General features: G+C 55.1%; 1 long non-coding RNA gene across 2 annotated transcripts; it reads right to left on the minus strand.

Annotated features, from left to right (window-relative positions):
- Positions 1-8,388: 8,388 nt before the first annotated feature.
- On the minus strand, positions 8,389-15,989 carry LOC140694285 (uncharacterized). 2 transcript variants are annotated; one of them, XR_012070015.1, is made up of 4 exons: positions 15,834-15,989; positions 11,896-12,057; positions 9,028-9,180; positions 8,389-8,561 (listed from the first exon to the last, which is right to left on the minus strand). It is a non-coding gene; the product is annotated as an uncharacterized lncRNA (long non-coding RNA). The 2 variants fall into 2 exon arrangements; XR_012070016.1 differs by lacking the exon at positions 11,896-12,057.
- Positions 15,990-17,063: the final 1,074 nt, after the last annotated feature.

A 17,063-nucleotide genomic window follows, 5' to 3' on the forward strand; every position in this document is an offset into this window, starting at 1 on the left:
AAAGTGGTGAGAGGGTGTGTCTCCATTCACGTGGATTTGCTCAGAGATTCTTAGCAATGTGAGGGACAAAAGGATGACATGAACACAGGAGAGCGGGGTGGAGGGGATGTCAGCAGAGCATGAGGAGGGGGCGATCCCGGGCTGGTCTCATAACCCCCTCAGCCTTGGCTTTCTCCTCTTTAAAGTGGGACAGACTATTGTGAGGTGAGCGGGATCCTGACCCATGGCCAGACACTGTCCTACACGCCTAAGAGAAGCTCACTGACTCCTCGTGGAAATCTGTGGTGCAGGGACAGGCGTTATCACCCATTCCTGCAGAAGAAGTAACTGAGGCACAGAGAGGACAGGTGAGGTGACCACCCCAGGTTACACAGCCCAGGCCGTCTGGTTCCAGTGTCCAGGATCATGGTCGGTGCCCACTCTGGGTGTCCCCCCTCCCTTCACCCTCCAGTGGGACCCACGGCCGCAGCCTCATCTCAGTGTGATTGTTCATGGGGAGCAGGGTGGGGGCACTGAGGGCCCCTTTCTCTGAGCGCTGCTTTCCCAGGAGGCTCAAGGGGTTGGTTGTACTCACTGCTGGACCCCCAGGCCTGGCCCCAGGCCAGCCACCCTGCAAGGCCTGAATCAATGATTATTGAGTAAATACCTGAACATCTGCATGTACCTGCGTGGTGCCCCATTTCCTCATCTCCACAGCACACCTGGCTGCACGGCTGATACTTCTTGTCATCAGGCCTCTTCCGGGGAGAGTCAAGGGGACCAGAGCTGTTCAGCTGGGGACAGCGAGCCTCAGGGGCCCTGTGGCTGCCCCAAGCCTCTCCTGGCCTGTCCCAGGACAATCCACAGGGAGGCCCAGCCAGCTTCCAGGAACAGCAATGAGGTCCTCACCCCAGGGGTGTGGAGTAGGTGCTGAGTGACTCTGCATCTGATGGGGCCCTGGGGGTCAGGCTGCTTTCAACATCCATTCCAGGACTACACCCCTGCTGGCAGCACGGAGCTGGTCATAAAGGACACAGGCCCTGGGGCCAAGGTTATAGCAGGTCCCTGCTCCCTCTCTGTGCCTCAGTGTCCTCATCTGTAACAGAGAACTAGTAACAGGGCCATGGAGGGGCTCACTGAGACCCTCCTCTGTGGCCTTGGGTGGACACTGCCCTCCCTGTGCCTCAGTGTCCTTGTCTGTAACACAGAATTAGTAGCATTTTTCTTAGCCCCTTTGGCACATTTTTCTAAGTCACTTTCCATATTGGGCCCAGGGCTCTCACAGAGCTCACAGATTGGAGAGGTAATCAGAGTGAGGTCCCAGCCCTGGGGGTGCCAGGGGAGGACAGAGGGGCTGCAGGAGGGACTTGGAATCCAGAAGAGCTTCATGGAGGAGGTGAGGTCTGAGCTGTGTCCCCAAGGATGAGCTGTCATCTGGCTGAGGCCTGGCACAGAGCAGGACCCATGTACATGGTGAATGAGGGTGTGAATGAATGAATGAACATCCCTCTAACAGAGAGTGAGGGGGGCGCCCCCTCAGACCAAGGCAGGAAACGCAGGGCACCCTGAGGGAACAGAGGGCCAGGCTGCAGTGTGATGCCAGCCTCATCATTTATGGACACCTTGCCGCCACTATAACCTGTGCACTGGCAAATTTGGAGTCCTCGTCTGTCCTCTGCTCCAGGGTCCTGCTGTTCATTCCCAGCACTGCCCATTTGTCAAAATCTGTGTCCTCAAGTGAACATGGACCCGCCTCATGGAGGATTGTGAACAGGGTGTATGTGTGCAGCCCGAGGCTGAAGAGGGGAGGAGAGGATGATGGGGGTTCCCCAGAGCGGGATCATGGGTTGGGAGGCATCAGAGGGATGAGGAAGGCCGAGCCTCAGGACTAAAGGATCCCACTGGTGGTGGCCTCTTTCATGAGGGGACTTCACATGGAGGAGGAAGTCATGGGGCAAGGGCAGAGCTCAGTTTGGGGTTCGCTGACCTGGACCAACTCAGCACAGAGATGTCCAGAGGAGCTGGAGGTAGGGGACAAACGAGCCACTGAGGTCAGGGTCAGAGCCTGAGACCCAGATGAGTGGGGCAGTGGTGCAGAAGAAGGGGCTTGAGGATGTCAAGATATTCACTCATTAGGACCTCAGGGCGGAGATCTTCGTGTTCACTTCACAGCTGCCTGGTGCCTAACAGAGCAGGGCTTAGGGAGGTCATTCAGTAGACACGTGCTGACAACCCAGGTTCTCCTGTTTCCACATTAAGTCCCTGGTGTGGAGCCAGATGGCACTCTCTAGAGGAATATGGTCCCACCCCTGGACTGTGTATGCCTGGAGCCTAGTGGCACTTTACCTCCCACTCCCCACTGCATGACCCTTTGCACACCTGCATTTCTACAAGATATAAAACATCTTCTCTTAGTGTGTGTTTACTCTATGAAAACTCATTGCCTCAGGAACACAGGCAATGCCCTTATCAAAGTGGTAAAGCCTGTTGTTCAGGGAAGCCTCTGACAGATCCCACAACCAACCAGGTACCTGTGCATGAACTGATCATGCAGCCCCCTCCTCCTTGTGTGCACAGAACCCCCAATAACAGACCCCACACACCTACCCTTGGTGCTCATGCAGGCACCTCTTGTCTGTGGGGCCCGATGTGGGCTATAGCAGTGTCCCTATTAAACTTTCCTAAACCCTTCTCAGATGCTGGTAATTCTTTACCAACCCAAGTAACTAGCTCGCCATTGTGCCCACAACACCTGAGACAGAATTGGCTAAATTTTACAGACTAGTGATGCAGGTTATTTAGCTAGAAAGGTGAGATTAATGCTTACAAATAAAAAACAACACACATACTCAAGGTGGGACAAAGAACCCACAAGGACACCTAAGACCCTCCACGTGCATCCCACTGTGGCCAGGGATTTTGCACTGGCTGCCCTTTCAGCCAGGAACTCTCTCCCTCTGCTTCTAAAACACCTCCAGGTATCTGCTCAAATGTCCTCCCTGACCTTATTTTTCTCCATGGAACTTATCACCGCCGGACATTGTGTATATTTTACTTATTTTTCTCTGTGTCCCCCACCAGGCTGTCTGCTGCATGAGAATGGAGACCTGCCTGTTTTACTCCCTGCTGTGCCTGGTGTCTTGAACCCGCCCAGCATACAGTAGGTCCTCAGCGAATGTATTCCGGGTGTGTGATCACTGTAGGCCACAGAAAAATTCTTCCCAGCAGTGATGATAAGAGTCATTCATTCTCTACTTACTGAGCCCTACTGTGTGCTGGATACTGACCTGGGTGGGAGGCCCACAGTGGGTGAGACATAGTGAGCACACAACATGTTAGGAGGGACACGTGCTCTGGAGAGCACACAGGGCTGGGGGAAGTCAGGAGTGCAGGAGTGGTGGAGAAGAGGGCCGGTGGAGACAGTGGTGGCAGGGGAGACAGAGTTGGGGCCCAGGTCTTGCAGGGCTCGATGGCTCCCGTGAGGGCATTTCCTCTGGGCAGCGGAACCACGGCTGGGTGCGGAGCAGGTTGGGTCTCGGGCAGCTCAGACTAAGACACCTCTGGCCTCAGCGTGAGCACATGTGAAGCCTCATCCTGGCTCCTGATGTGGTCAGACCCCTGGACATGAGCTAACAGGTATGAGACTGCTTCCATGACCTCACACACATTCACGCCAGTTTGGAAAGTCATCCTGTTCCTAGTTCTTGTCCTCCCTAGCAGGAAACCAGAGGGCTCTGAACTGCTCCCGCCGCCTGCTGCCCAGTCCATGGTGATGCCACGGACACATGCACACACAGGCATCTTCTGCCTGAGTCCTGTCTACCCCATCTCTGTGTCATGCATTGCTTCTTCTGTCCTAGGACCAGCAAGGATGCACCATGGGTTTCCCGGGTGTCCTCCTAACATGCCGTCCTTGGCTTATATGTGACCGTGCTGTCAGCATGTGAGGTGGACTCACACAACACACGACTCCTGGAGCCTGCTCGGGGCCAGGCCCTGCGCTGAGACCCTGCACTTGGGGCTGCCTCACCCACTAGGGAAGGCGCCCTTTCCTCCGGGCACCCAGGTCTGCCTGTAAGCGCCACCCAGGGAGGGGGCTCACAGCCTCACAGTGCACCTTCAGGCAGGTGCTGGGAGAAGCGGCTTTATTGATCAGCCTCTCCAGCCCAGGGGTCCACCTTCTCTCCTTCCACATTCTTGGGGCTCAATCTTCCTGTCACCCCCAGTCCACTGAGGAGGAAATCGAGGCTCCTAGAGGTGGAGTGGCATTCTCAGGTGGCTTGGCAAGCAGTCAGGGGTGGGGTTGGGCAGGGACCAGGAAGGTCTGCTCAGGGTCCATTCTTGTTCGCTGGTGTGTCCTGGCCTCTCACACACGGGGCTTTCCACAGTGATGGGGCCTCTGGCATTGCTGCCTTACTGTGCTTCAGTCTCTGAGCCCGGAGGCCCTGTCAGCCTTAGCTCCAGGGACCTGCAGTGCCCGTGACAGACCCCGTGTCCTCACAGAGGAAGCAGAGGTGGTAAACAGATGAAGATAAGTTCACCTCCACAGCTCCGAGGGGTGGAGAGGCGGGGAGGAGGCGTCGTGTGTTTCTGGTCCCTTGCTGCATCACAGCTCCTGGCAGCAAATATTTATTGTCTTGGTCCCTGGAGGACAGAAGCAGACAGGGCTGGGTGGTTCTGACTTAGGGTCCCTCATGAGGTTGCAGTCAAGACATCAGCTGGGGCCGCACCATCCAAGGGGCTGAGGAGTCACAGACAGTGGAGGAGGTGAGCGTTTCTCACACATGGGCCCCTCTCAGGGCAGCTCACTCGGCAGGACAGGACAGCTCACAGGACAGGACAGGGCAGGACAGGACAGCTCACAGGACAGGACAGGGCAGGACAGGACAGCTCACAGGACAGGGTAGGGCAGGGCAGCTCACAGGAAAGGGCAGGGCAGCTCACAGGAAAGGGCAGGGCAGCTCACAGGAAAGGGCAGGGCAGCTCACAGGACAGGACAGGGCAGCTCACAGGACAGGGCCGCTCACAGGACAGGGTCACTGGCTTCCTCCGGGGTGCAAGGTCAAGATGGAGTTAAGAAATACACACACACGCACTGCCTACTTTTTCTGTCATATCTGTGATAAAATGGAGAAGGAAAACAAAGAGCAAGAGCTCTCTGACTGCTCCAGGCCACCCTTCCTCACCGGCCTGTGCTGGCTTTTGTTTTGGAGAGTCTGGCTGATGGTACTGGGCTGACCTGGTCACTGCCCTGGGGCAGAAGGAGCACAGGGTTCTATTGGCCACTCAGGTCCCTGACATCTGCCAGTGTCCGGGTGGTGTGGCTGTGTCGGTGAGCACTGGTGCCCACCTAGAAGTGCTGGGAGGGAGTCCGGGTCCTTCTGGTCAAGGGGTTTGCACTAAGAGAACTGGGAACCACTGGCTGTTCACTCATTTGCTGCTGGTGAGCCCGAGGGGATGGCTGGGTGCTGCCAGACATCCAGGCTCATCCAAATGTGGCAATAGGCCGGGGTTTTTGAGGAGCAAACCGGGGGCTCTGTCCCCCCTTCTAAAAATAATAACTTTGCACTTTGTTGAAAAACTGTGGGTTTTTTTCATTAAAAATTATTGATGAACCCACAGGAGACATAAAAAACTCACCTACATAGGGGTGTGTGTGTGTGTGTTGTTAATAGTTTGAAGATCCACTGTCCTCACTGCTCAAGTCAGTAAAAGAAAACAAACCTCTCCCAGGGGTCCAGTGCCCTGACTTCAGTGACAGTCCTGTGTCTGTTCTGCCTCGTCTTCTGACTCCCCGACAGGCACCTCTCAGCCCCAGCACTGGGCTTTTCTGTTCTACTTCCCTCTTTGGGGACTGGCCATCTGGGCGACGCACTCTGAGGCCATGGCTGGTGAGTGTCCCCTGTGTGGATGGGTCACGCTCGTCTGTGCTTCTGATGAGGCATGCTGGGCCTGTTCTCGCTCAAGGCCAGGGACACACTGCCAGGCCTGCTCCCACGTTCCACTGGCATTTACACTGGAAGCAGGACTTCTGGGTCAGAGGGGGCCCTCACCTTCCTGGCTAAGAAAAGCATCTTTCCTAAAAATTGAGCAGGTGTGTGTGCCAGGCCCCGTACCTACCTGGGAGGATGGGAGAAGCATTGTACGGGGACATTTAAGCCACACTGCTGCCTGAGCCGTGTTGTGGGGAAGAGCAGGTGCTTTGAGGCGGGGAATAAGGAGGGGGGCCTGGCCGATGCCCCTCCTATCCCTCCCCAAGTTAGGAGCACAGTCGCTGAGCGGGAGCTGCACAAAGCATCAGGCAGGAGGGAGTGTGTGCAGAGCTGCCAAGGCTGGAAAAGCCGCCACGACCCAGGGTCACCACCCAGGAGGCCTGGACAGCAGAAGTTCATCTTCCTACAGTTCTGGTGGGGGGAGGCCCAGCAAAGTCCAGCGAGGTCGCTTTCTGGTGATGACAATCGTCCTGGCCGCCAGCTGGCTGCCTCCTCGCTGTGTCCACATGGGGCGGGGAGCCAGCTCTGGGGGCTCTCTCTCCTGTAAGGACACCAGACCAAGCGGGTGGGGCCACCCTCAGGACCTCACTCAACCTCTGCACCTCCAAACCCTGTCACATGGGGTGATCTCAGCCTGTGGCTCTGCGGGGCACAAACCCCAATCTGAAAAGGTGAGGGGAGTCTGAGGACCCGGAGCAGGCGGGGGCGAGGGCGGGGCGGCGTTCATGAACCTGCTGTCCTGAAACCAGCCGCCCCTAAGCTCAGCGGTTTAAAGCAATCTTCATTTACCCCCGCCGGGCTGCACGGGGCGGGCAGGCCCGGGGGCGGCTCCTCTCCGCCGCCGGGACCTCAGCGGAGGCCTTGCCCACAGGGGCCGCCATCCCGGGCGCAGCGCGGCCGGTGGCCGGGCCTCCGCCTCCGTGTGGCTGCCGGGTTTCCCCCCAGCCTGCCGGCTGCTTTCCAAGAACAACGAAGCAAAAGCTGCCACCCTTTGCAGGTCGGGTCTGAGCCTGGCAGGTGTGTCATTTCTGTCTTGTGGAAGTCAGAGACGGTCCAGATGCTGGCCACTCACATCCCACACCGCGTCTTTTTTTTTTTTTTTTACAAGAATTCCGTGAATTTAAGGAGTACAAGATGAAGTTTCAGTGTGTATATACATGGTGAAAAGATTACTACCTGCAAGCTAATTAACACACCCACCTCCTCACCCATTTCTCACTTTGTGTGGTGGGGGCATCTCAAGGCTACTCTCCTGGTGAGTGTCCCCGACACGATGCAGTGTCATTAACCATGGTCGTCCTGCTGCACCTGTGTTCGCAGATGTACCTACCCTACAGAACTGTCACTTTTGACCCAGGGCCACCTCTCCCTGTTTCTCTGTTACAGCAGCTGGGCCTGCCTCTAAGCAGGACAGCAGTCTAGGAGGGGACACTGCTAGTGGTGCCCCCGGATCAGGCTGCTCCCAGGACCACAGCTGCCTGAGGTTTCCAGTCCTCCCTTCCGTGGGTGACAGCCAAGCCCGGCTCAGTCCACTCTCCCCTCTGAACACTTCTCTGGAAATCCAACATGTGAAGATGGATGCTCCCAACTAAATGAGTCAGGAGCTGACATCCTTCAGAGTGCAGCCCCACTGTCTCCCAAAGACGCAGTGTGTGTGTAAATACTCTCTACTGACTCCTTCCCTGCTGACATCTGTGGATCTAACTGATTTACTCAGGGAACAGGGAGGCTCACCAGTGGTGTAACTTGGTTATTACTGGAAAGATTAGTTTGAAACCGACAACTTCTCTACTAAGCTAAGTGTAAAAGCTTAATTTCAAAACCAATGAAACTCCACTCACAGTGTGAAGGCAGGACTTGGTCAAGCCTGGGCCTGAGTCCTCAGTTTGGGAAGACAGATATTTAGGACTTCGCAGGTCCTGTCCACAAAATGTTTATATCTCCTCCACCCTCAAGGAGCGTATGATTTTATGGGGGAAAGGAATTCTAATTTATATTAAAATATTAAACTTGTTGACGATATAAAAAGTTATACAAGTCTTTTGTTCTTCATTTGTTTACTCTAAGTGTCTGCAAAAAGTCTCGCAGGCTGGTTTGAAATAGATTATTTTAGTAGAAAATCTAAGGTTCAGGAAGGCCAAGAGATCAGGAGACAACTGCCATTGAAAAGGCAGTGTCTACTCACCGGACTGGCGGCGGGCCGGCACCCCACGCGGGGCCACACCCCGGGGGGAAGCCCGGGGCCAGGAGCGGAGGCTCAGGGCGCTGTGGACAGGGGCTGTCACGGGGTTTCTGCAGGAGGGAAAGGTGAGGCAGGTGAGCAGCCTGAGGACTGGCCAGTTGAGTAACTTCATGGGTTCTAGGGTGGAATGGCGACCCCAAGTGTCTAGACTTGACTCTGGGTGAGCTGGGCAGGTGGACAGTGGCTTAGTGTGAGTCCAATTCCAGTGGAAAAGGTGGGGGTTAGACCTTGAAGAAGGACTCCTCCTGGGGTGAGAGGGCCCACAAGGGAGTAAGGAGGCCAAGTCCAGGTGACTGAGAACAGGGCGTGTCCCGCCTAGGCCTGCAGGGCAGATGAAGGCATCCAGTCTGCAGAAGGTAGAAACATGGTCCATACAAGGGCTCCCCTCAGATGTCACCTCCTCAGAGGAGCCTTCCCTGCCTGCACAGTCTACAGGGACAGCCTCCTCCACGCACATCTCCCCAGCAGACACCCACTTCATTTCCTGCATCGCATTCAGGACGCGGCCACTGCTCCGCACCCAGCCATGGTTCCGCTGCCCAGAGGGAAAGCCCTCACAGGAGGCATCAAGCCCTGCACGACCTGGGCCCCACCTTTCTGTCTCCCCTGCCACCACTGGCCCCCCAACCCGGCCCTCTCCTCCTCCACCCTGCACTCCTGACTTATCTGAACCCTGTGTGCTCTCCAGAGCACGTGTCCCTCCCCCACACACTGTGTGTGTTCACTGTGTGTCTCACTCGCTGTGTGCCTCCCACCCAGGTCAGTTCCCAGCACACAGTAGGACTCACTAAGTAGTGAATGAACGACTCTTACCATCACTGCTGGGGAGATTCTTGTCTGTGGCCTACAGCATTCATACACCCAGCACACATTCACTGATGTCCTACTGTGTGCTGGGCGGGTTCAAGACACCAGGCACAGCAGGGAGTAAAACAGGCAGGTCTCCATTCTCATGCAGCAGACAGCCTGGTGGGGGACACAGAGAAAAATAAGTAAAATATACACAATGTCCGGCGGTGATAAGTTCCATGGAGAAAAATAAGGTCAGGGAGGACATTTGAGCAGATACCTGGAGGTGTTTTAGAAGCAGAGGGAGAGAGTTCCTGGCTGAAAGGGCAGCCAGTGCAAAAGCCCTGAGGCCACAGTGGGATGCACGTGGAGGGTCTTAGGTGTCCTTGTGGGTTCTTTGTCCCACCTTGAGTATGTGTGTTGTTTTTCATTTGTAAGCATTAATCTCACCTTTCTAGCTAAATAACCTGCATCACTAGTCTGTAAAATTTAGCCAATTCTCTCAGGTGTTGTGGGCACAATGGCGAGCTAGTTACTTGGGTTGGTAAAGAATTACCAGCATCTGAGAAGGGTTTAGGAAAGTTTAATAGGAACACTGCTATAGGCCACATCGGGCCCCACAGACAAGAGGTGCCTGCATGAGCGCCAAGGGTAGGTGTGTGGGATCTGTTATTGGGGGTTCTGTGCACACAAGGAGGAGGGGGCTGCATGATCAGTTCAGGCACAGGTACCTGGTTGGTTGTGGGATCTGTCAGAGGCTTCCCTGAACAACAGGCTTTACCACTTTGATAAGGGCATTGCCTGTGTTCCTGAGGCAATGAGTTTTCATAGAGTAAACACACACTAAGAGAAGATGTTTTATATCTTGTAGAAATGCAGGTGTGCAAAGGGTCATGCAGTGGGGAGTGGGAGGTAAAGTGCCACTAGGCTCCAGGCATACAGAGAGTCCAGGGATGGGACCATATTCCTCTAGAGAGTGCCAGCTGGCTCCACACCAGGGACTTAATGTGGAAACAGGAGAACCTGGGTTGTCAGCACGTGTCTACTGAATGACCTCCCTAAGCCCTGCTCTGTTAGGCACCAGGCAGCTGTGAAGTGAACACGAAGATCTCCGCCCTGAGGTCCCAATGAGTGAATATCTTGACATCCTCCAATCCCTTCTTCTGCACCACTGCCCCACTCATCTGGGTCTCAGGCTCTGACCCTGACCTCAGTGGCTCGTTTGTCCCCTACCTCCAGCTCCTCTGGACATCTCTGTGCTGAGTTGGTCCAGGTCAGCGAACCCCAAACTGAGCTCTGCCCTTGCCCCATGACTTCCTCCTCCATGTGAAGTCCCCTCATGAAAGAGGCCACCACCAGTGGGATCCTTTAGTCCTGAGGCTCGGCCTTCCTCATCCCTCTGATGCCTCCCAACCCATGATCCCGCTCTGGGGAACCCCCATCATCCTCTCCTCCCCTCTTCAGCCTCGGGCTGCACACATACACCCTGCTCACAATCCTCCATGAGGCGGGTCCATGTTCACTTGAGGACACAGATTTTGACAAATGGGCAGTGCTGGGAATGAACAGCAGGACCCTGGAGCAGAGGACAGACGAGGACTCCAAATTTGCCAGTGCACAGGTTATAGTGGCGGCAAGGTGTCCATAAATGATGAGGCTGGCATCACACTGCAGCCTGGCCCTCTGTTCCCTCAGGGTGCCCTGCGTTTCCTGCCTTGGTCTGAGGGGGCGCCCCCCTCACTCTCTGTTAGAGGGATGTTCATTCATTCATTCACACCCTCATTCACCATGTACATGGGTCCTGCTCTGTGCCAGGCCTCAGCCAGATGACAGCTCATCCTTGGGGACACAGCTCAGACCTCACCTCCTCCATGAAGCTCTTCTGGATTCCAAGTCCCTCCTGCAGCCCCTCTGTCCTCCCCTGGCACCCCCAGGGCTGGGACCTCACTCTGATTACCTCTCCAATCTGTGAGCTCTGTGAGAGCCCTGGGCCCAATATGGAAAGTGACTTAGAAAAATGTGCCAAAGGGGCTAAGAAAAATGCTACTAATTCTGTGTTACAGACAAGGACACTGAGGCACAGGGAGGGCAGTGTCCACCCAAGGCCACAGAGGAGGGTCTCAGTGAGCCCCTCCATGGCCCTGTTACTAGTTCTCTGTTACAGATGAGGACACTGAGGCACAGAGAGGGAGCAGGGACCTGCTATAACCTTGGCCCCAGGGCCTGTGTCCTTTATGACCAGCTCCGTGCTGCCAGCAGGGGTGTAGTCCTGGAATGGATGTTGAAAGCAGCCTGACCCCCAGGGCCCCATCAGATGCAGAGTCACTCAGCACCTACTCCACACCCCTGGGGTGAGGACCTCATTGCTGTTCCTGGAAGCTGGCTGGGCCTCCCTGTGGATTGTCCTGGGACAGGCCAGGAGAGGCTTGGGGCAGCCACAGGGCCCCTGAGGCTCGCTGTCCCCAGCTGAACAGCTCTGGTCCCCTTGACTCTCCCCGGAAGAGGCCTGATGACAAGAAGTATCAGCCGTGCAGCCAGGTGTGCTGTGGAGATGAGGAAATGGGGCACCACGCAGGTACATGCAGATGTTCAGGTATTTACTCAATAATCATTGATTCAGGCCTTGCAGGGTGGCTGGCCTGGGGCCAGGCCTGGGGGTCCAGCAGTGAGTACAACCAACCCCTTGAGCCTCCTGGGAAAGCAGCGCTCAGAGAAAGGGGCCCTCAGTGCCCCCACCCTGCTCCCCATGAACAATCACACTGAGATGAGGCTGCGGCCGTGGGTCCCACTGGAGGGTGAAGGGAGGGGGGACACCCAGAGTGGGCACCGACCATGATCCTGGACACTGGAACCAGACGGCCTGGGCTGTGTAACCTGGGGTGGTCACCTCACCTGTCCTCTCTGTGCCTCAGTTACTTCTTCTGCAGGAATGGGTGATAACGCCTGTCCCTGCACCACAGATTTCCACGAGGAGTCAGTGAGCTTCTCTTAGGCGTGTAGGACAGTGTCTGGCCATGGGTCAGGATCCCGCTCACCTCACAATAGTCTGTCCCACTTTAAAGAGGAGAAAGCCAAGGCTGAGGGGGTTATGAGACCAGCCCGGGATCGCCCCCTCCTCATGCTCTGCTGACATCCCCTCCACCCCGCTCTCCTGTGTTCATGTCATCCTTTTGTCCCTCACATTGCTAAGAATCTCTGAGCAAATCCACGTGAATGGAGACACACCCTCTCACCACTTTGGTCTCTCTGGACCATGAGCAAGACGGGGATATCGGGCTCCCCCAGACAGTCCAGGAGGCCCAGCATGTCCATCAGTGCACGTCCACTCAGCACGGAGTCGGTGTGAGGCCCAGGGCCAGAGGGCACTGGAATAGCCCAGAATTGGGGAATGCCAGGTGCGTGGTGAAGCACACAGAGGCCCCTGGAAGACAGTGTCCAGGCAGCCAAGGTGCAGGGCGTGAGGGTGCCCAGAAGGAGCAGAGGACAGAGTCCAGCCTGGACACCACCCCCTGCTGGGCCATGAGAGGGCATGAGAATCGGGACAAGCCAGGGCCCTGCTGGGACTCCTCCTCATCCAGCAAAGAGGCGAGAAAAAGACAAGGAGACAAGTGCAGCTGACCCCACGGCGCTCCCTGTGTGCGGGTGCTGCTTCCAGTATCCTGGAGGTTCCTTAAAAGCTTGTAAAGTGGCTGCTTGTTCCAGCCCTGTGTGGGCAGAATTGAGGCAGGGAGGATAGTGACTCAGGACAGAGCTAGGATTCGGCCCAGTGTGTGCTGGGCCCCTCGCTGAGAGCATCCTCTGGGCATCATGGACTCAGGAATTACCCCGACCCCCCCTCTTAAGGCTCCTGGCATGTTAGCAGGGAAGGTCCCAGGGCCCACACCCTCTCAGGGGATCCCAACATGTGGGATCACCACGGTCCTGGGAAAGGAGAGAGTGTGGGCTGGACGTCAGGTCTGCATTAGACCCCAGTGCTGCCCCTACCGCCGCGTGGCCTGGAGGCTTTCCCCTACCTCTCTGTGCCTGGCTTTCCAGCACTGACTCAGAGGACTGCTGTGCTTGGCACACAGTAGGCCCCCAGTCAGAGGAAAAAGCCAGCCCTCCCCCAAGAATCTCTCCTCTTACAGGCCCAAAGCTAAGCTAGGTGCTGCATGTCACCAGAGCTGACCCTTGACAAGCAGGGCAAGTGCAGTCCAGAAGCTCCTCCCTCCTGCCTGAGGCCCTTCCCTCCTCAGCGACAGTGGCTCGGAGCAGGCCTCGGCATCCCAGAAGTCTGAACTGAGCCTTGTGACCTGGGGAAGTCCCTGTTCCACACAACATGGTTTCCAGGTCCTTCCAACAAGGCACACAAGCACCTGCTCAGTGTTTTAGCTGCAAGGTCCTCCCTTTGCAAATTGCCCCATCACAACCGGGCCAGAAGATGTAAGCTCCAGGCCACGTGACTATCAGACACATGACTTCAGGGAAACATCCCTGCCCACACTGTACTCCTGAGAGCCCAACTCCTAGAAGAGGGGATGGTGACCCACAGCTCTGCAGTTTTATCAGAACACAGCCCCCACCCACCCACTACTGGAAACACGTGTGAGAAGTGATGATTCCCGAGTGCCTGGAGCCCCGTCATCCAGAAAGCAGAGGTCAGGGTAACAGACAGACGAGGAGAAAGTACTTTCAGACCATATATCTGATAAGGGGTTGACACCCAAAACATATAAGGAACTCTCACAGTTCAACAGCAGAAACAAGCAATCTGAGTCAAAAAGGGGGCAGAGGAACTGAATACATCTTTCTAAAGAAAACACACACATGTCCAACAGGTACGTGAAAAGGCGCTCAACATCACTCATCATCAAGGAGATGCAAATCAAAACCACAGTGCGATATCCCCTCCCACCTGTCAGGATGGCTGTCATCAAAACACAAGAGATGACGAGTGCTGGCGGGGGTGTGGGGAAAAGGGAAACTCACGCGCTGTTGGTGGGAATGTAAACTGGTGCCATCACTGTGGAAACCAGTATGGAGTTCCCTCAAAAATTCAAAAATAGAACTCCCGTATGATCCAGCAATTCCACTTCTGGGAATATAGCCAAAGGAGATGTAATCACTATTTTAAGGAGAGAATAGTGCCCTCATGTTCACTGCAGCATTATTTACAATAACCAAGATATGGAAACAACCTGTGTCCATCGACAGACGAATGGATGAAGAAAATGTGATATATATACAGAGGGAGAGGCTTCAATGTTCCGATTTCACACATGAGAAAACTGAAGCTCATTTGCTTTGAATAATTGAGCAAGTGATGGTGGAAGCTTTGAACCCCAGTTTTCTGATTTCAAAGATACACCTCAACCCTGAGTTTCAGAAGGTAGGGGTACAGGCTCTGGGGGCCCTCCACCTTCCACACTTGTAGTCATGCTCCGGGGCCGCCATCCCAGAGGTGGCTGCGTAAACACATTGAATCCGCTTATTCTGCACCTGCTCAGCCCTTGGTTGCCACTCTGTTGTCACTGCCTGATACCAGCTGAGGTTTTATAGGTAAATCATCACCAGCTACCCGCCCACCCCCACCCCCCCCCCGACATGTGGGGCAGGCCCCTCCTAGCCTGGTCATTCTAAATCTTTAGCTCACACATCAGCACAACTGCTTCAAAAGAGCCTCACTTCCTGTGTGGAGGTGTTGACAAGGGGAAGGGAAGGGAGTTGGCGGTGGTCTCTTACTCTGAAGGTGACACATGAAAGGGATATGTTTATGTCCATAATGGGACTCAATTTGAAGCTAAGAACGTGGTCCCAGAGAGGAGTAAAAGCTGAGAGGCTACAAAGCTGCTGAGAAAGGGGCTTGACTATTGGATTGAAAATGTGTAATTTAATTTAAAATATCATCCCCCTGGATGACAACAATTTGCCCCCAAGGTGAGAATTGGCCCCCTGACCCCTGGGCACCCCTCACTTCCAGAATGTAATCATCCGAGCATGGGGGGCTTTAACCTGGGGGGCTGTTCCCTCAGTCACAGGTGCACCTGCTCACATGTGCGCCCATGGACTGCAGTGCCCACATGTCAAGGCGCCTCTCACACCTGGCCAAGGAGGCCCAGGTCATAAGAAAGGAACTACAGTCTGTGGTGTCACACATGAGTCCCTGCAGGGGTGAGTGTTGTAGAGAGAAGAGCCCACCCCTCCGCTCCCCACCCTCTCCTCCAGGTGGAGTGCTGGACGGAGCAGGACTCCTGAGCCCCTAGGCTTAGCAAGCATCCTGGCTAAGGGTGGGGAGGCTGTCCACTCTGAAGTCATAGGTCAGATGGTAGGTTGGAGACCCACCCCCACAGCTCACCAGCGAGCCCCTCTAGTCTGTTTTCTCCTCTGTAAACTGGGACCAATCACCCTCACCCTCAGACGTGGGGGCACCCTGTGTAAATGACAACACAAAGCCCTGGGCTGTTCCAAGTGCCCTGGGGTGTCCATCCCCGAGGCCGGGCAGGTGGGAGAAGAGAGGTGTGGGTTAGCAGGTGTGACAGCAGAGCTGAGACCCGGCTGAGTGTGTGCGCACTAATATCCAGGAACTGGGAGCTGCCACTAGCAAATCTGTTCCCTGAGGCCATGTTTACTCTCCCTTGTCAGTTACAATCCTTTATTTGAACAGAGGTCTCTGGAGTCTATTAGCCACATCATTGCCTGTCACCACACTGTTGCAGTTCTAGGGTCTCCATTTAGCCAACTTGAAAGAATAGTTTTGTTTTTGTCTTTGTTTTTGTTTTTGTTTTTTTAAACCAGTGACAGAAAACCAAAGTGGCTTAAAGAAGCAAACCGGGCAGGAGAGAATGACTTACTTAACGGAGACATCCACAGGGAGACAGCTTCAGGCAGGGCTTTATCTGGTGCTCAGTGACATCAGCAGAAGTCATCCTTCCCCACCTCTGGGCTCTGGCATTGGTGCCATCTTCACACGGCTCTACCTTTATGAGAGCAAGACAGCCACCAACTGCCACAGGCTGACATCACCACCCCTCAACTCCCAAGTGAAATAGAACTTCTCTTCCCCCAGGATTCCAGCACCAAGGCCTGACCTCTGTGGAGCCTGATTGGGCTGGTGCCCAGCCCTAAGCCAATCCCAGTGGCCAGGGAGGATGGAAAATGCTGATTGGCCAGATCGAGGCCATGTGACCATCCTCTCCAGGAAAAAACGGGCTGTTCGCCCGCCCGTTTCCACAGTGGAAGAGTGTGATGTCTCCCAGAGGATCCTGCTATTAGCCCAATCTGCAGTTAGCATGATGAGCTGGGATGAATCCCTCTGCTTGGTGACAAGTGACAGGTCACTTAGTGGTTCCTTGCTCCAGAGAGGGAGGCATGTCCACTCAGGATTGGGGCTTCAGGTCCAGAATAGAGCAGAAAAGCCTCCAGTCTCCCAAAAGTTGGGAATGTGAGCAGTGACACTGGAAAGGCACTCCTCTCTGCGGCCCTTGGCTTTCTTCTTGTCACAGTGGCGAGTGCAGTGCTGCCCCTCACAGCCCACCTCCCTGCTGGGAGGCCTTTGCAACAGGTGGAGAGTGCTTGGAAAAGCCCACTTATTCTGAGGAACTGCCGTTGTTCCTGGTGATGCTATTATTTTCATGTCAGTTGTGAGGTGGGCCCTGAGGGGTCCCTGAACTGGGGGGACAGACACCCACAGAAACTGGACCCAGTATTACTGTTCATTCAATGATGATTTGCTGAGTACCTACTGTGTGCCAGGTTCCCAGGGTAGAGCAGTGATGCCGACAGCACAGGGTCCTGCCCTCCTGGGGTGGTAGACACCACAGGGGTACAGATGTGAGCAGCATGTGGAATTCTGGGGATCCCCAGGTAGGGGAGGCAGGCCTTGCTGAGGGTCACAATCTCATCTTTTCCGTCTCTGAAACCGCAGTGCTGGGACCTCTGATCCCCTGCCAAACACACCTATCTCCCAGCTTGTTCTTAGGACTATTTCATCAAAAGCAAGGAGTGAGCATGTTCAGGGAAGAGCTATGAAATGCATCTCCTTGGGGAAATTCTTTGCGGTTACAAGATCAAGTGTATGTACG

Source organism: Vicugna pacos, unplaced genomic scaffold, assembly GCF_048564905.1.
Source record: "Vicugna pacos unplaced genomic scaffold, VicPac4 scaffold_21, whole genome shotgun sequence".
NCBI lineage: Eukaryota > Metazoa > Chordata > Mammalia > Artiodactyla > Camelidae > Vicugna > Vicugna pacos.